At 47.2% G+C, this 19,783-nt stretch overlaps 1 protein-coding gene across 3 annotated transcripts in view; it reads right to left on the bottom strand.

Annotated features, from left to right (window-relative positions):
* Positions 1-14,614, bottom strand: part of VRK1 (VRK serine/threonine kinase 1) — a 112,495-nt gene extending 97,881 nt beyond the window's left edge. For 2 of the 3 annotated variants that reach the window (XM_081047940.1, XM_081047941.1), the window contains exon 1: positions 14,556-14,614. The gene's annotated coding sequence lies outside the window, so the exon portion shown is untranslated. The other variant, XM_081047942.1, reaches the window with a different exon arrangement.
* Between the last annotated feature and the right edge of the window lie 5,169 nt (positions 14,615-19,783).

Raw genomic sequence — 19,783 nt, 5'->3', positions numbered from 1 at the left:
TGTCTGGCTAGGTCTTATTTTCGGGGAAACACGGTATCTTCTTTATTATTCAACATTTTGCTGGATGTCCTAGCCAAAGCAATTAAGTGCGAATAAAATAATAAATATTAGAAAAGAAGAACTTTAAATTTCCATTGTGTGCAGGCAATACAATTATCTGCTTTCCTACTGAGAAAGTATTAGAAATAGTAAGAGATTTCAAGTGGCTGGAATATATAAAGTTATGCACCACATAACAACGTTTTAGTCAACAACAGACCACATATATGAAGGTGGTCCTGTAAAATTATAATGGGGCTGAAAAATTCCTATTGCCGAGTGACATCATCGCTGTACTAACGTGACAGCAGTGCATTACAGAATAGTTTGTCTGACAACCTGTCTTGGTCCTGAAGGTTCTCTATAACCTGTGCTAAGGCTTCCAATGCCAGAAAAAGTATTGTTCTTCAGGAGGATCTGTTCCTTCAATCTATCCACCCATCCACCCACCCACACGTCCTTCTTTCCATCCCGCATCCTTCCTTCCATCCCTCCATCCTTCTATCCAGCCAGCCATCCATAGCACCATTGCACAAACACTCATTGAGCACGTCTTATGCACCAGGAATGGTAGTTGACACGGGGGCTTTTGAGTTGAACATATCACGGTCAGGCTGTCGAGGAACTCAGAGTCTAGTGTGTGTAAACAAATAATAACACACTATGACAAGTGCTATCACAGAGTCCCCTTTCAACTGCTGTGGGAGAATGGAGATAAGAACTTCTGGGGGTGTCAGCAGGGATGACATTTTAGCCAGGAGCTGAAGAATGTCTAAGAGATATTACTACCCAAGCAGAGAAGAGAGGAAGGGCTTTACAGACAGAGGGGCAGGAGGCTGAAGACAGAAACGTACACACATGATATGTTCAGAAAACTGCAAATAATAGGGCAGGGGTGAGGGTGAGTGGAAGAGAGGGCAGTGGAATGGGGGGAGGGAGAAGGAGGGTCAGACAGTGGGTCTGGAAAGGTGACATGAGGCAAAACTCTGAAAGACTTTGCAATCACTGCTTAAGGTAAAAGTTTGGGTGAGTAGAACAGCCATTTTCTAGAAATCTCCTGAAGAAAATATTTAAAGAATCCCCATGATGTCCTTACATTAATGTGTGCTGCTGGCTTGGGCTTAGATGCAGCTTTGCAGAATACATTTTTTAAAGTTTCATTATGCCACTGTACATCAAAATAGGCCTATATAAATTATAATACGGTCATGCCAATAGGACTTGCAAACACAATATTTTAAGTTTATATTGCATTCCAAGACCCATAAAAATTATTCCGAATGGCTGTTTGCTTTTTGAAGCCAAATGAAAAGGTATTTGCAATTTGATTATTAACAAATCAAATCACTGATATGATATTGGATTTGGTACATCTCAAACTGACTGAGAGTGAAAAATCCTTAGTGGTCAATTATGTAGCATGGCTGTTTTATAGTTTCCTGTGTGTCATTAAGAATAAGCGCTACAGCCAACTCCAATTTTATTTTGATTTATTTTAACCCTTTCCCTGCTCTGAGCATTTCTCTCTAGGCCTCTGCTAGACACTGGGGCTTTTCTCCGACTCAGGCTGGGACGGAGACGACCAGTTGGATAGCTGACTACATGAATAAAGCAATGGCAGGACGGCCAGGTGGGTGCAAGCATGCATGCAGACCATTTTAATGCTCACCAGGTTTTAAGAATAAGACGGTCAAGCACTGAATTGCTTTCGTAGTGGAAAGAGTGGTGGTTTTCCAACTTCTCACAATGAGACTTTTTTTTTACATTGCCTTGTGTTTTGGCCCTTTGTCCTTAACTAAAGTAAAAGTCCCTTTCTTCTGATACATCTAGGGCCTTTTGAGAGCAATGCTACAGAGAAAACAATATACGGTATGTCCTCACTTAATGTCGTCGATAGGTTCTACAACTTTAAGCTAAGTGATGTATGAGAAAATCAATTTTCCCACAGGCTAATTGACACAAACAAGAGCTCGGTGCCTACAGCATCTCATCAATGTTAGAGCAAAATGATGATTCAAGGACCGTCTCTATATGCCCTTGAGTAAAATGGGTCATCCTAGCCTGCGGCCTCCTGTCTCTGCTCCCTCAGGTTCAGGGGAAAACCTCCTCCTACCAGTGAAGGTACCTGTCTTCCCCCTGTCTCCAAGCTGACACCTTGATTTCAGGGAATCCTTAGCTGACCCAAACTCCGCTAGTGCACAGACATGTGTGACCCAGGAAAGGCAGACTAGAGGTCTTCTGCAGGGTAGGGCGTGTGGGGATACTTCCTCTGTTTGCTGATCTGGAAACCATGCGCTTGGGTACCTTTCCTCACTATGAGCAAGATTTGGGTGTGGGGAGCCACATCTTGTCCTGCTTTGTGCAGCTTTTAAGCCTTCTGCACAATGGTCACCTCTGCCAGGTAGGTACGGTTGACAGCTTTCACAGACTTCCCGCTCTGATGTCCTCACACCTGAACCTCACCATGAGCTGGGCAGGACAAGAGTTATTTCCTCGTGTTTGTCTAAAATAAGCGGAAGCATAGATTTAGGGAAGTTATGTTTCTCACACAAGGTCACAGGAATGGACATCTGTTTGTGCCTATCCACAGCCCTTTTTCCCTTCTTTGGTAATAGACCCCTTAGCTATCCTTTTAGGAAGTGTCATGCTTCAATCTTGGCCTGGGCAGGGCAAGGCACACCTTTTCATCTCACCTACTCCCTGGTCTACAGGAGGGGCACTTTCCTGCAAACCCCTCCCCTCCAGCTACATCAGGAAAGGTTCAAGGAAGCTCACGTTACTAGGCCAATGAAATGTATGTCCAGGAATTTTGTTTAACTGCTAAGACAGAGCAGGCCTGTCCACTGGTATTGCTGGAAGCAGGCGTGATACAAGTCAGGCAGTTCTGGGGAATATCGGTGGAGAGAGGTGATTTCGCAAAGAAACCAGCACAGAAGAGAGCAAGATGCGACAAAGAAAGAAAAACAAGGCCCAGCAATCTTATTTGACCTCCCTGGAGTTTAGCATTGATATGCATATTCTGGTTATTTATTGCTGCATCACAAACCATCTCGAAATTTAGTATCTTAAAACAGTAATTCATTATTATCTTCATGGTTCTGTGGGTTGATGGGCTCAGCTAGGTGGTTCTCACTTGGGAGTCTTTCACGTTGCTGTACTGAGATGCCAACCGAGTTTGATGTGCAAGACGGAGTCTTTACAAATATGTCTACTGGCTAGGCTCGTGTAGCTGGGCCAGCGGGGGTCACCAGGCACCTCTCTCCCCATAGCTAGCTTGGACTTCCTCATGGCGAGCATGGAGGTCTCACCCCAGGTGGGCTTCTTACATAGTGTCTGACCTTCCTTAGAGTGAGCATTCCAAGGGAACAAGGTAGAAACTGCAACCCTTCTGCGTCCAAAGCCAGGCGGTCATTTCTGCCACTTCCATTGGTTACAAGCGAGTCAACCCAGATTCAAGAGGAAGGGTCTATACAAGGCATGAGGACCAAGAGGCGTGCTTCGTTCGGAGGCCATTTTTAGAGACTAGCTAGCACCATATGCCATGTATTCCCTTTGACGCCCTTAGACTTGGGTTTCCACGGCTTGCAACCAAAGCGAGTTTGAGCAGAGCCTGAAGTAGGGCACAGGCCTGCTCTGCCTTCTCCCCTGTTGAAATCCTTCCTGTGAAGCCCACATCACAGGTGCTGTTAATGCACCTCCCCCAACGTGCACTCCCCCAATTGCTCCTCCCCAGTCACAAGCCGTTGCTTCCTTCCTGATTCCACTGCACCATTGGAAAGCAGTTGGAAGAACAGGACAGACCCTGAGACGTCACTGAGGTTCAACATCCTACCTTGGCAGTTGGGGAAACTGAGGCCCAGAGAGACGACAAGAAGCGAACAAAGTCACTGTGCAAGTTAGGGGCTAACTAGAGAAGCCTTCAGAGCCGTCACATTCTTGCCCCTCGGGACAATGGATGCAATGCGCGTCTTCCTGTTCCTGCTGGACCCTAAGCTCCTTAAAAGCGAGGTGGTACCCGCCCCATCCCCGCATCCCCAGCTCCTCGAACACTTCCTGGACAGGGAAGAGGTCCAAGGCTTAAATACTCGTTGTTTAAATGTACTGAGGCAAATACTACACTGGGAATTTCTCAGGCCTGCTCTGTCCTAAGCTGCTCTCTTGTCCCTGGGGAGCCACCCCTGTGCCCCCACAGGAAAGAAAAGAGAAGGAGGACCAAAGACAGTGTGATGAAGTACAAGGCAGCACACACGCTCAGCATTCCAGGCCTGGGCTCTACCCTGGGCTCTGGCAGTTACCAGGTGGCCTTCCATGACCTCACCTGTACAATGGGCTATAATAAGCACACCCCTCCCAGGTCTGTGCTTGTGGCATGCAATAATGTGTGCAATGCAAAGGGGCTTAAAAACCCTAACAAGCTACACCAAAGCAAAGGGTTGGCATTATTAATAGATTGGGAGGTACAGGCTCCAGTGTGCTGATGGGGTGGGGGAGGGGAGCTGAGGAGATCCTCAGGAGCGCTGCCAGCCTTCCCCTCGCCTGCCCCCTGAGCCCTCCCCAGGCCCAAAGAATGAGCACTGCCACCCAAAGCTGCCTGTCATATTCCAGAGATAAGGGAACCTCCGAGCCCCATCAGATTTCCTCCCTCCCCTCTCAGATTCCCCACCCAGTATTAGCCCCGAGTGGGGAAAGAGACATGACTAATTGTGCCCACAGTTGCCTCCTGGCATGGACAATTAGCCACCTGCATCTAATTCTGAGGGACCCAGAGGCTAATTGCATCTGCCAGACCCCATGGGCGGTGCGTGTGTGTGCGTGTGTCTCCTCCAGCTACCAGTGGGCTCCAAAGCAGAGGCTGCTAAAATAAGGGGGTATTATTGCATTTAACATCCACCAAGAGCCTGCTGGCCCCTGAGCACAAAGGGACCAGATCAGGACATTGTCCTTCCCCCAGGAAGAGAGACAAAGGAGGCTTTCACTGGTAAATGACTAAAGCACAGTGCTGTGGTTGTAAGCACCCTCTGAGTCATTCTGGGGGTGAGGAAAGGATCCGCTTCAGGTTGCCCCTGTGATCAGAACCACCTGCCTCAGGGTTCCAGAAAGACGCCATCCGGGCCCTTCCTCTCCTCCCATCTCCTCCTCTGTCAGAGCACTGAGCATGCTTCACGTGATTTTAGATCCCTCGGCCTGTGAGTCCCGCCTCTGGTTTGGAAACACCTCCAAGGCCACGGTCCCTCTATGTTTGACCTTCCCGCCTGGCTCAACGCTGGGCTCACAGTAAGCGTTGAGGAAATGTATGTAGAATGAATAAATAAATGAGTGAATGAACCAATGACAGCAGCTGCCTACGGAAAGGCTTCTCATGGTTTCAATCCTGTATTGTTAGGACAGCCTGGCACACCCTCTCATCTCACACCCATCCTCACCAGCAGCAAACAGGACCTCCCATGGAGTTGGTTTCCAAATCAGCCCTGCCACCTTCCCACATACCCAATCCTTGGCCTCCATCTCTTGCCTCTGCTCTCACAACTGCTCCCGCGGCTTCTGAGGCCTCCAGGCCCCATCTAAAGACTTCATGCTGGGATTCCCTATCTTCCGGTCCTGCCCCTTCCGTCTTTCTCCTTTGTACTTCCTTAGGAAATGTCCTGCCCCGGCCAATCCCTTGGCACCTAACCTGATCAGGCCATCTCACCTGACCCCCAATGAGGCAGGGGTAGGGGGTGTGAGCCACGTGAGCTTCTCCCTGGCCTCCACCTGTCCCCATTCTTCTCTCCCACAGCCCTTGCCTAATGTGGCTCAGTTGTCTGCAGGGGACTCTGCCCTAGCAGCACGGACGTGACTGCTCAGGTCAGAGTAGACAACTGTTGTTATCAACCCCCAAATCTCAGTGGCTTCCCACAATAAGGTTAAATTGTACACACAACGCAGCCCAACGTGGGTTTGTGGGTACTGTGCTCCATGCAGTCATTTGGGCATCTTCCCTCTGGCTCAGGGTTCCCCACTATCCCATCCGCATTCAGTGGCAGGTGACAGAAAAGAGAGAGCTGCAGAGCACGTGTAAGGCTTGGTCTTGTGACCCACTTTGGCCCATGGCACACAAGGGCAGTGTGTACCTTCCTGCTGCTGAATTTGGTCTTAGCCATTGTGACTCGCTGTGGCTCACGTGATGTTCATAGATGAAACTGAGCTGAGGGTTGAAAAGCACTTTCACACTGGGATTTGCCTCTTGCACCTACACCATCATGGGACAGCTTCTCCCACGTCATTGCTGTCCCATAAGTCTGGGCCCTGGAATGAATGCCATGGGTGCCAAATGCCATGAATGCCACCTGTGCCAAATCCTAGGGAGAAGCCAAGCCCAGCCGAGAGCCGCTGGATCCCAGTGCATCTGCAGAGGTCTGAGGGAAAAACTGTTGTTTTATGTCTCTGCAATTCTGTGATTGTTACACAGCAAAAGCTAACTCATACACCCCCAAATGACCATTTCATCCCAATATGTTTGTGCTCACTTTCAGTCCCCAGGTTTCCAACTCCAGTCTCCTGTCCCCAACTTCATGTACGGCCTCGAGCCTCCGCACATGTCTGGAGCCTTAGCTGACCTCTCCATATTACCTTTCGGGAGAACTCTCCGTGTCAGGCTTCAGCTCTAGAGGGATCTGGAAAACTATAGCATTCTCATTATTGTGTGATCATTAACCAATCACATGTCTGTGAACCTTCTAGACCAGCACTATCCAACAGAAACAGATTATGACTCACATATGTAATCTAAAGCTTTCCAATGGCCACTCTAAAAAAAAGTAAAAAGCAGGTGAGATTAACTCTAACCTTACATTTTAGTTAACCCAATATATCCTAAATATTATTATTTCAACAGGTAACCAAGATTGATTATGTAAATTATAGTATATATTTCTAACCTATAATAAATACGTATTCAAGTACATATTATTTAAAAGACGTTTTACATTCCTTTTCATATTACATCTTTGAAGTTGCATGTGCATTTACACCGTGCAGCACAGCTGGTCACATTTCAAGGGCTCAGTAGCCACAAGTGGCTTATGGCTGCCACAGGGGACAGCAGAGATAGCACAGGAAACCTAGGACTCCACGCCTCAATGCTTAGCATGGTATCTGGCACCTAGAAGGGACCAGTAAGTAATTATTGAGTGAATGAATGAAAGCCATAAAAGCACTATCTTCAAGCTGCTGGTGGTGGCAGAACTATTACCCACAGTAAAAACACCTCCAGCTTACATAGATCAAATTTTTATTCTAGAGAGCAGTGATGTTTTGCAGGACCCGGCTGATGGGTACTGTATCTGAGTCTACCTGCTCAAGGACTCCATGTCCGAACAAAAATGTAACGTCAGGCAGTATTTCCCAAACTTGTTTGACCATGGAATATGGTTTAAATTGCACTGTTTTGTCAGATGCCAATAGAGACTCACGTACTATCATTTAAATTAAAGTAGACAGCAAAAAACGGGGTCTCACAGTTGAATTAATTGCGGTAAGAAATGATCAAAATTTGATCCATATGCTTAACATAAAGTAAATATTGAATAATTACACCAATAAATGCTAAAATTATGAGATAAAATGCATAACGAAGACTGGCAATTGTCAAACAGAAAGCACACAGCTTGGCAGAAGGAAGGCAAAATGGACAACCTGCTGCTGAACGTGGTACTTCCTGCTTCAGGTGACCTGTCACGAGACTTCCGATCGTTGTCAGGGGCGGGAGACCCTGTCCCAAAGGTAGATAGATGACCACTTAGAAACAAAAGCTACCACTCGTCAAAGGCTTGCTGTGTGCTGGGCATGCTTGTACTCCCCTGAGGCAGCTGCTATAATGAGTGACATTTTACAGATGAAGCAACGGGGTCACCAAGAGATGGAGTAATTTCCCAGGTCAAATTGTGTCTGAGGACTCCAGTTCCAGAGCCTGTTCGGACTCCTACCTGAGGTGCCATGCAGCCTCTCTCACTGAATCTTTACAACAATTCTATCAATAAGCCCAGGCTTTTTCTAACACATACTTGCAAATGCATTGAAGATGAGGAACGCTCCCAGCTGTGACATCCTTCCTCTGGTCTCACGGAATCTCTGTGTGGCCACAGAGCAGAGTTTGGGAAATGGTTTTCAGGACATATGCAGATTCCATTAATACTGCCAGAGCTATTATCAATCATATATTGACTGAGTTAATCACTGGACTTTCTCCCCACCTCCATTTCCAAAAAAGCCTTACAATAAAAACTAGAATACAATCAGATCAGGCGGGAGTGGGGGGTACAATACTCTGGATAACGCCACAAAAATGAAGCCCAAACTTCCCTCTGCGCTTCCCGGCACCTGGAGTCTGGAGGGAAGGACAGCAGGCCCTGGGTTCTTATTGTCCAGAGGTAGGCTCCAGCCTATATGTCAGGAGAACCAATATTTCTTGGCCCAGCGCCCTAGGATGCATTTGTCTTAGGGACATTAGCATAAGTGGCATTGAGCAGTGTCGTGAATTATGTCCCCAATAGTAATTTTATAAAAAAAAGTGCAGGGATGTTCCTTGCATGGCTCTTATGTCACCGTGTAACCTTCGCTGAGGGCAGAATATTAAAGCGCTGTCCCGCAAAGGCAGTTCTGAAGGGGACTTTACGTACAGGCATGCCTTTTATTGCGCTTCACTTCATTGTGCCTCGCAGATGTTGCATGTTTTACAAATTGAAGGCGACCCTCCAGCTGCAAAAAGATTTCAGCTCGCTGTATTGCGAGGAACCGGACGCGCGGTAGCTCCGAGGTATGCCTGTAACTATAGTGCCTTCATTCTAGACTAGGGGTGTCCAAACTTTTTTCAACGTTTTTCACCAAGGGCCATATGCGGTAAAATACACAAACAGCCGGGCCACTCACTCGAGGTGAAGTACGTATTGCCTCACATGGTTTATTTAAGTAAACCAAATATATTTTTGGAATTTGCTGCGGGCCAATTAAAAATGGATTGCATGCCGCAGTTGGCCCGCGGGCCGCAGTTTGGACAATCCTGTTCTAGACGAAAGAGCACATGGAAATAATTCTGGAATCTCAGTTTGAGCTGCGTCCAACTCTCCCCCCCATCCCCGTCACCATGGTCCGGGGCCAGCTCCTCACGTCTCCTCAGCCTCTCACACGAGTCTCCCCAAGAGTCTTCCAACTGCATCCACCTCCAGCCCCTCCCCCAGGCTAGGGACAACCACAGTGATCAACCTAAAACTCCGCTCAGAGGACGCCTCGTTTTGCTCACAACGTGGCCACCATTCTGCTGGAACTGGGGAGCAGCCACCTTGTCTGTTCTGTCTGTGTCTACACTCCCCAGGTCTGCCACGTGACTGGTGCTCCACGACTGTTTATTAGATAGGAATCACGTCAAAATAAAACACAAAAGCGAAGTGCAGGGACTCAAGCCATGCCTGCCTACTTGCTGGCTCTTAAACTCGCTATCCACTTGCTTTTCTCTGTGCCTTCTCTCTTACGGGTCATGCCCTGTCTGTGAAAATTGTACTCAAATGTCACCTCCTGTCTGACACTGTCCTTGTTGCCCCTCTCCCCCCTTCACCCCCCCGCCCCTGTGGGAACAAACCCTTCCTGGTCAAGGTCTTTATGGTGCTTATGGTGGGTCCCAATGTCAGGCAGCCCAGCTTTAAAGGACTCGGGGAAGTCATTTAAGCAGTCTGAGCCTCAGTTTCCCCATCTATAAAATGGCAGTGGCATAGGAAACCACATCACAAGGTAGGAATGAGGGGCAAATGGGATAGTTTTTTTCTAAGTTACAAAGATCTATGTTCATGCCGGCCTGTTCCAGCCTGCTCCCCTCTCACCTGCAGGCTACTGCATGGCCCCATGCTTCAGACTTCCTTCTGCACCCACCACAGTGCCCACCAGGGGTCTTGCTTAGAAGGACTGAACAAATCCGACAACTTGAAACAAGAAGGATACAACACATATGCTTTATGGCTGGCGTCCTGGGTCTCAAACCCAAAGTTTACAGGCATAAATATCCAGAATAACTCCCAACCCCTCCGATTTCTGTGATTTCATGGTTCTGAGTAGAGAAATAACCTTTTGATTTTAAATAGACATTGGGGAGCTGAAGACCAGGGATGAAAGTCTTTCAGGATACCTAGGCCCAACTGCAGAGTTCAGGCAGGGTACCAAACACCGAGGGGGCTCTGCCTGACAAATATCTGAGTGAACCCAGAGCTCCGGAGAGCCAGGTCTGCTTGAGCTCAACTGGAAACAGGCACAGCCTGGGCAGGAAAGATGATTAGCAATAAATGGAGGGCACCTCAGGGGACCCTCCTACAGACAGTCTGTCACCCAGTGTTTTTAGCATTCCATTTCAAAGTTTAATTAGATAATCACTTTCCAATGCTCAGATGCAATTTACCCCTTTGGAGCAGCCCTGCCTGGTAAGCAGTCAACTTTCACGGGCCACGGAAGCTGAAATGCCCACGACAGTCTTTAGCATCTCAGATTAGAGAAAAACATTTCTCAAAGAGAAAAATAACTGACAAATATTTGTGTGTGTGTTTTTTGAAAAAGAGAGAACTTTTTCCCTAAATGTCAGGAGAAAACAATTTCTCATCCAAGAGTTCAGCTGTCACCACCAGTGCCTCCCTCCTCCAGCAAGTCCATCAGCAGAGAACAGACTCTTCATCTGCAGGCAGGTTAAACTTCCCTGTGGAGGGAGATCAAAGGAATTGCAACCTTTCCTTCAAGGCCATTGTCACGTCAGCTGCACATGCACTCCCCCTTGCCCTCACATGCTGGCAGCTGCACTGATCCCATTGCATTTAAATCAGTGGGAGAAGACAGATCCCCTTTGGTCCTCTTTGTTGCCCAAACCTAAGATAGCAAGGAACCGGAAAGAATTCAAAATGTCGCTGGACTTTCAAAGGCGATCTGTTTATTTGCATGCTTGTTCAAAGTGTCCCCTTATTTCACTTGAGCCTCAGAATATCCCCAGGAGATGGATAGGAAAGAGGTTATAATGCCCATGTGAGGCCCAAGGACACTGAGTCAGAGAGGGGACATTCTCAACGTCACATGGCCGGTAAGAGGCAGAGAGAGAGAGACTCAAACTCGGCTCCAGGTGTGGGGTCTCAGTCCCAAGTTCTTCACACTAAGCCTTTTTTATTTATTCATCAAGTACTTATCAAGCACCTACTATGTGCTGGGCTCTGGGGATTCAGTCCCTAGCAGGACACGGGCACTCTCTACCCTCAAAGAACTCTAAATCTAACAGGAGGAAGACACAAAGATGCAGTGGGAGTGTCCAGTGAGAGATGTGAGCCCTGGAAGCCAAGAGATCCAGATGACGGGCCCGAGCTGACGCTGGAAGCCAGTGGGAAGTGACTCAGCAGAGCCGGGACGAGGGTGAGACAAGGAAGGCTCCTCGTGAGCAAAATGTAAAGAGGCCCTTGCTCTGAGGGTCAGGCAAGTCGTGGCCCTGGCAGGAAAGGCATGCTAGGAAATATTTAACAACTGGCATTCTGGGGGAAACAGACCTGGTTTGCAGTGTGTGCCCATTTCTGTGGTGTAAAGACTCCCACAGCAGCTGATTTCAAGCCACCAAGGTGAAGTCACTGCAGAGGGAGGAAGGGATCTACATGCATGCTCTGAGAGCTGGGACAAGTGGCACACCGCTATGGTGACATCTAGACTGAGACCTGAAGGGCCGATGACCTTTGGATATAGAGGCTGGATGTGTGTTTGAGTGAGACCAGAGGCAGAACTGAGGACAGGTTTTCGAGAGCTACGCTGTCCGTACTGCGATCGCTCACCATAGCTGGCTTTTTTAATTTAAATTGAAATGAACTAAAATGAAATTAAACTAAAATGCAGCTGCTCAGTAGCACTAGACGCATTTTAAGTGCTCAGGAGTCACAGGTGGCTAGCGGCTACCGTGTCAGCACATATTACAGACCATTTCCAGCATTATAGAGTGTTCTGTTAGACCGCGCTGTGGGGTCGGAGGGAGAGAGAGAGCATGCATTTCCAGCAAAAGAAGAGAAATTCTGAAATGGGAGATGAAAGGTCATCTAAAATAAATTTCTTTCTTCCACTTCAGATTTTACCAAGGATCAGCCTTGAGTGAAGAATGGAGTGAATGAAAGAAAAGTCAAAGTGTAGAGCGCCTTGGCCATGGTGAGACCCCTGCTGGGGGAGTCTGCTCCCTGTCCAAGGAATTTACAGCCTTCAATGCCTGTGCCCAGCATTTTAAAGCATTTCCAGGATGGTGTTCCACTGAGCACACTGTGGGAAACACCTGTCCAGGTGTTTGTGGCATGCGCAGCCCAGAACTCCTGCTGCCATGGAAGGAATGCTCAGGTGCAATGAATAGAGGTCTGGTTTTGGTTTAAAACCCCAGGCGGGAGGTCGCTAGATTTCTCTCCAAAGAGAGTGTACTGCACATCTTCCTTGGATGTCACTGGCATAAAGAAGGATGATGATACCCATAGAGGACATAAGATGTAGATACACAGAGGTCGGGTCGGCGTTTGAAGAAACCAAGCCCACATTTAACAGCTGAGGAGGCAGCAAGCATTTGGCTCTGCCCAGCACTGCCCCCGGGAGTGGAGGCAGGATTCGAACGCAGGTCCATTTTTCTCTAAAACCCACTCTGTCCATCACCCCTCCCTTCATCTTAGAATCCAGCTCTGGATCACTTCTCTCTAAGTTTACAGCCCCAGTTCATCCTAGGACCGGATTTCCTTCCCTTCGATCATCTTAACCTTTCTCCTCAGAGCCCTTGTCACTTTCACAACTACTTTGAAAAAGGGAAAAGAAAGGCAACTGTTTTAGTCTATTCTGAAGGGAATCTCATGCTGCTTCCAGAAAACTAGAAGGCAAAAGAGAAGTAGGACAAAGGGAAAATGATCACGCTGTAATTCAGCTTTGAATCCTGCTTTTGTCTTGACATTTGGTCATCTTTATCCCCCAGGCCACTGTCCTTTTATAAATGTGACTTTCCACGCCAGCATCAACTTTAGGCAGTGGATAGAGCAAAGTTGACTTAAACAAGCCCACATTTTTTGGACATTCAGGTTATTTCCAACGTTTCTTTCATAAATGGCCGCTCAGTTTCTACCTCTAGGCATAAAGCTCTCTCCACATTTCCGATTATTTCTTTGGGTTACATTGCCAGAAGTGGAATTACTGGATCAACAGGCATAAGCATTTTAAAGGTTCTTGATACAGATTGCCAAATTTCTTCCCAAGGGGGTTATACCAATTTATATTCCCCAAAGCTGTCCGTGCATTCCTCCTTCTCTCTCACCAGCCTTGAGTTTTATAAACTGGCCTCTGCTCACTTCATGGATGAATGTACTAGCTCATTGTTTTGATCTGAATTCCTTTTACTCTTTGGGTGGTTGGTTCTTTCCTCAAATCCCAACATCTAATGAAAGTTTCACGTCCACTAAAACTGGACATATCTTTGAGAAAGTTGTGCTGGGTTCAGAGGCTGCCATATCTCCAGGCAGGAGCCACAGTTTTTCCGGAAAGTGCAAACTTCGACAGCCTGCCGAGAGTTCTTTCCCTGTCAACTGGCCCTTGGGATCCCCTCACCAGCCCTCACCAACCTTTCAACCACATGTCCACACTTAATGCCACTCCTGAAATGAGAACAGTGCATTCCAAAAGAATTCCTATTTGCCTGTGTTTTTAAAGCAAAACCAAAACCAGAAAACAAAATAAACGGAAACAAACAAAACAGCCTGGCCGGGCTGGCTTCAGAGGACACCTGTGACCTGGCAGGCCTGCAGCTCATCTTCCAAGGCCTGTGGACCACAACTAATTCCAACACGTGGATGGAGGCAGAAATAGGCTTGTCTTAGAGATCATGAAACTGGAGGCCTGTGGGAGAGAGTGGGATGGGGGAGGAAGAGGAGGAACAGGGCAGAGAAGATATAAAAAGAAATACAAAGTTGGAGGCTGAGAAACAGAAATTGAGACAGAGAGAAGAAACAGTGAGGCCGAAATGGGGGGGAAACGGCAGCAAGAAAGAAACAGTGAGAAAAGTGTAGGGGGTGGGAAGAAGCAGGCAGGGGAGACTGCAAGATGAGTTGGGAGAGAACAGAATGTGGATGAGGATCTGCGGCTCTAAAATAAGTGAAATGGAGGGAAAAAAGAAACGGGGAGGCGTAGAAGGAGAGTCAGGGGGTGCAGCGAAGGGTGCCTGGAAAGGTGGAAAACAAGCGAGAAAGAGGACGGCAGGGGACACACCCGAGAGCCGGGAGCCCAGAACACCCCCAGCGGGCTGCGACCTCCGCCTGTTCTGAACGACCGCAGGCGGCGGCTCGGGACGCCAGAGGCGCCGGCCAAGCTTAGGGCCTGCGCGCCCCGCGCCCGGGAAACGCCCGGTGGGGGACAACGCGAGCGAGCAGCCCCACACAAGAAAGGGGTCCCTCAAAGTTTGCAGCAGAACCGCATATCCCGCGCCCCCCGCTCGTGCAGACTCACGTGTCTGGGCATGCCCTCACCTCGCACCCCCTTGCACCCCCGCTTCCACTCCGGCTCGCGTGACGCTGGCGGCGGCGACTCGCAGACATCGTGGCGATCCCAGATGTCGACGCTAGAGGGCGCGCAAGGGTCGTTGCGCTGCGCTGGGTCCGCGAGGAGCGGCCCCAGGGAAACCGAGAGAGCCCCCTGGCCTGCAGGGTGCAGGGGCCGGCCTGGCAGTGGGGCGCGTGGGGGACCGCGAGGGTGGCACTGGCCCGGACAGCTGATAGCACGCGGAAGGATGTGCGCACTCTGTTTATTTGAAAGAGAGATTGCACCTGAATTGAATCTTTGCAAGACCGAGACAAGCCCGTATAAAACTGAATGAGAGGCAGAGGAAAAGGAGGGCAAGGGCTCAAGATGCCACGTAACCCAGAGCTCCCGCACCTGCAGTTTGAGAAGTGCACCCCAAAACTGCTTGGGAGGAGAAATAGTCTGATCCCATCAGCACTCATCACTCCACATAACACACACACACACACACACACACACACACACACACACACACACACGCTTTCAGAATGGGGGAGGGGGTGAACTTTAAAAGGCTTTTAAAGCAAAAAAGAAAACGAGGTTTGCGAGGCTGAGGTACTTGAAATGATTTTGTGTTGCAAATTGCTATGCTTTTAACTGAGGCGCTGATGAAAATAAATGAAGCTCCTCTCTCTTTTTGCTAATAAATGAAATGAAAAAAAGCACCATTATTATGCCACCTGCTTCTAATTCCTAATTGTGGTAACTTAATTCTCAGATTGTTGTTAGCTGCTTAATATCGCAGGGGCGCGCGCAAGTGCTCTCGAGCCCTCGTGTACACACACACACACACACACACACACACACACAAGTATGGAAGGCCGTTTGGATCTATTCTGGCAGAGGAGGTAGACCGTGTGCAGATTTAGGTTTTTATTTAGTTTGGTCACAGTTCCTATAGTGAAATGTCCATGTTCTCTCCAGCGTTCCCAGGAGAGCTCAGGAGGAATAAAAGGGCTTCTCAGATGGTCAAACCTAAATACTCCATAAAAAGTGAACATGAGGAGGTCCACAAGTTTTACACACTGAATAGAATGGTGCATATTTTCTATAGAAAGAGAAAGCGTTGATTTTTACAAGCCTGTTCCTAAGTGCCTTGTATGAACCTGCCAATCTTGCGTTCCCAGCCTGGGCATTGTAGCTGGTTCAAGAGAACCCGGAAAACCTTTCTTATCCCTAGAGTGAGGGGTGGGAGTCCTGATTTAAAATTTCTCCCTAGCAATAGAAATTGCCAGATTTGAATCACACTTTTGCCAAAGTCAAGAGCTGTGTTTAGCCTATTATCTAATTTTCCATTAAAACGAAGCTTTTTTTTTTCTTTTCTAAATGGCCATTCTTATTGTTGGAAAGTTCTGGAGTATTGCACATTTTGGGTATTAGAGAGGTATTAGAGAGGCCCAGAGAAGTACAAATTTAGGCAAGAAAAAAACAAATTTCCTTGGTACAATTATGACAGGACAGAATATTTCCTTGGGCCCTAACACATTTTTCTTCTCTAGTTCTTTGCAAACAGCTAAATAAATACATAAAAATAATAACAATTTCATCAAAAGCAATTTGTCAGGAAGGCAAATCGCCTTTTCTGAAACCAAATGAAATCAACTCAATGCTCATTGCCATGGCCTCATGGCCTTTGACTTTCTCACCCTAGATGCCATTTGTCCCCTGTAACTGTGAATGGAGAGCACGGTGGAAAATTCAGGCTGAATTGCATCGGAGCCAGTTTGAGGCCTGATGAGACAAGCAGCCAGACCCCCATCCCAATTCAAACTACCCTCTAAGTGTTGCCGGGACACATGGCGGTGTCCTGTTTACAGTGAAATCCTCTCCCCAGAAGGAGCAGACAGCGCAATGCAGCTCTGTCCGAAACACGAACAAAGTTCCCGAAGGACAAGAAGCAGAACGGCTAGCTTGAGTCAGCCCTGAATCAAGAAAAACCAAAAGAAAACACTTGTGAATGAAACTTAGCAAGCCCTCAATGGAACTGGAGCAGGAGGTGCTGCTTAAATCACCAAAATAAGGTTGCAAGCAACAGAGCTGGTGTTTGCTTGGTTCTTTTCTACGCGGCATGACATTACAAAAGGAGTGTGTAAAAAGACAAGCCCACATCTGCAGGCAAAGCCAGGCGGACGGCGGCGAGGAGATGGAGAATATGCAAAGGTTTGCTTTTTAAATCCTCCCGAAGAACAGAAAGTGGAAAATGGGTGTCTGGGTTGTAGTGAGGAAGGAAAGATGAAACGTTGCATGTTAATCACCTAGAGTATCTTATTTACATCTTAAGCTATTTGTTGCTGATTCTCCCTGCAACTGTTTTGTACTGGAATTCTCAAAGCTGAACCCCAAGCATTTAAATGACCCTGTGCGTTTGTTGTGTGTCTTCTAGAAGGTGCAGACACACACACAGTGGTCCCACGTCTCTGCATATAGGCAGAGTGTACCCCCCTTTTATCCGTACAAATCTCTGCCATCTCTATATTCCGAAACACAGGAGAATTTATGTATTTATTTCTCTCTTGAACTTGACTATGAAACACAAGTCAACACTCTTAAATGTCATCTTTTAATACCTCATATAAAAGGCAAACTTTTCCTAACATGCTTTCCTCCGATCCTATTTAATGAACTCCCTCGAATGCTGCCATGTACCCGGTTTCATCCGTAGAGCTAAGGCATAATACAAGAAAGATTTTTTTTTTTTTGGTATTAAAAAATGAAAGGAAAAAAGCAGGGGAAATATTTTGAAAGTCAATTAAAATTTTGTGTACGTTTTCATTTTTTAATGATAAATTAAGTTACTAATTTTGTCCGTGCTCTTTGTAGACACTGCAGGTTTAATTGCTAATTGTTAACTGCGAATGAATACATTTGCATATTAATTAGCTCCCAATTTACATTTTTAATTTGCTTCCTTCAAAAGGTGCAAGATAAAAGGTCGTGTTATTTTAAATAATTTATGCTTTATTGCATGAAATACGCTAATATGAAATGTGCCTACTAATTTTAACCCCTTTTCTAAGAAGGAAGAATACCATTAAAAGGAGGAAGACAGAGCTGGTGTGTTTTGAAAAATAACATGATGCCATGTTGTTCTCAGCAGCAGAACCTGTTTTTTCCTGCAGCCTCGTTGGGCTGAAAACTGATTGTATTCTTTCCTTTACCATCAGTTTAAAGAGTGATAATATATTTGAAGAACAAAACAGCTGCTGTGGGGGTGAAGTGGAGGGATTGATGGGTCCTTTATCCAGGGAAGGACTCACAAAATGGGTCTTGTTTTCTAGTAAATACTGTCAGTGAGTGGAAGCCCCATACAGTGAAGAAGGATCCAGCAGAAGCCACTTCTTCTCCACCTCCCACCCATCCACCCCCCAGACAGTTTTGCCACCCGCTGCTGTCTTGGCTTTGGAATCCACGTTGCTCACGGTGGCTTGGTGAAAAACCTTGAGGCTGTTTTAACAGGAGAGAGTTCTTTTCCAAGAGCTGACCAAAGAGTAATTTTCACTCTGTACCTCTTGTCAGTCAGCTGCACTGTAAGAAAATAAGACCCATTGTTCAAGGCAGTGAGTGATATTAACACATCATGGCGTAGACAGGGAAAATAAAGTTCCGTTTGGAAAGGGGTGTGTGGATTGGGATACTTTGGCCATTATTGATAGAAATAGCTCCTTTTATTTTATTCCTCTTTTCTTTTGTAGGATGCTGTTTTGAGCCAAACCTGCAAAACGGGTGCTAATATTTCAGAGAGCTTTTGTAATAATCTTTCTGAATAAGCATTCATTAAAATGAAAAAAAGAAAAATCAGGGTCTGAGAGCTAGAAAATATGACAGAAAAATATGCCGACAATTTGGAGGACATTGAAACCTGCCACATTTCTCTCCAGGTTGCCACTGAGTCTCAGCCCTTTTTGTTAGGTTTATTTTTGCAAGCTGCAGTCTTGTGCTGGGAACCTTGTAGCCAAGGGCCATCTAAGGTTGCTCTCGCCGTGGTTAACGTATGTGGGCCTACAGGCGGCAGGATGCACGGAGAAAGGAGGAAAAAGGAAGGTGTGTGCAGAGAGAGCCCCGCAGAGCAGGACTCTGGGGCTCCGAGGAAGTAAAGGACACTGAATAATCTCCCTGCACAGATCCTGAGCTCAGCCCGGACCATCTGTGTTTTGTTCCCGGCATCAAAATACACTGTCCCGGACCATGTGGGACCAGCCCAGGCCGGAGATTCTCTAGTCTTAACCTGGCTCAGTCGAAGTGTTCAGTGTGAAACAATGCCATGAGGTTAGTGTTTCTCCAGAGGGTCGATCTTTCCAGGCAGTTATAAGTGCAGTGACGAGGACACCCATAGGTTCACTCTGGAAGACACTCTGGCAGTTGGGTAGAGCCCCCCAGAGGAGCCAGGGGCCTGGGCACATCCTTCCAAGTCCCTAGGACTTTCAGGCAGAAAGACTTCCTTGTGATCCTGTCAACATCAGTAGAATGAAAACACAAGAGGCAACCTTGATCATTTTGTCCACCTAAGGGCGGCTGACTAAAAGGAAAGTAGGTGCACTTTAATTGTGTGTTATTCCAATCTCACCCGACACCAAAAAGCTATGAAAAGTGCACAAACCACCGTCTAATAATTAGCTTCCGGCCATCTCTGCTGCCAGTGGAAGGGTGAATGCAGGAATGGGCAGGGCAGTGCGTTTTGTGCACCAGGGGTGGGGAAATGGGGAAATACACGCTGAGATGTACAGGCTTCCTCCGCAGCGAGTATCTTGGCTTTAAATTCCGCCGTGCACTGACACTGCTGTAAATTCGCACATACAGACATCGTGATTGAAGACAGGCTGCCCGCATCATCCTGCACACGAGTCTCGCTATGTTTCTGTCTCTGTTTCGCAGATTCCCCATATTTCATGCGCTCCAGCCCTCCCGTAAATCAGGGGTTAATTGTGATTCTTTCAAACCCGTGGAACTAGGAAGCTGAGACTTGTGAAGAATCACTTCAAGTGGAGGAGAGCTCAGAGGGAGGGGCAAACTTTATGAAATCCAAGTTTACTGCTTTTCCTAAGCCATTTGTTTTGTTGTTTGTGTGTGTGTGTGTGTGTGTGTGTGTGTGTTTAAAAAATACATTAGATACAAACGCTGGAAAGTCCCAGCGCACTTTAATTAATAAAGCCACTTAGGACGGGTGCAAATCATGCAC

This window comes from Rhinolophus hipposideros (assembly GCF_964194185.1).
Source record: "Rhinolophus hipposideros genome assembly, chromosome: 5".
Taxonomy (NCBI): Eukaryota; Metazoa; Chordata; class Mammalia; order Chiroptera; family Rhinolophidae; genus Rhinolophus; species Rhinolophus hipposideros.
The sequence above is the reverse complement of the archived record's forward strand: the minus strand, read 5'-3'. Positions and strand labels throughout refer to the sequence as shown.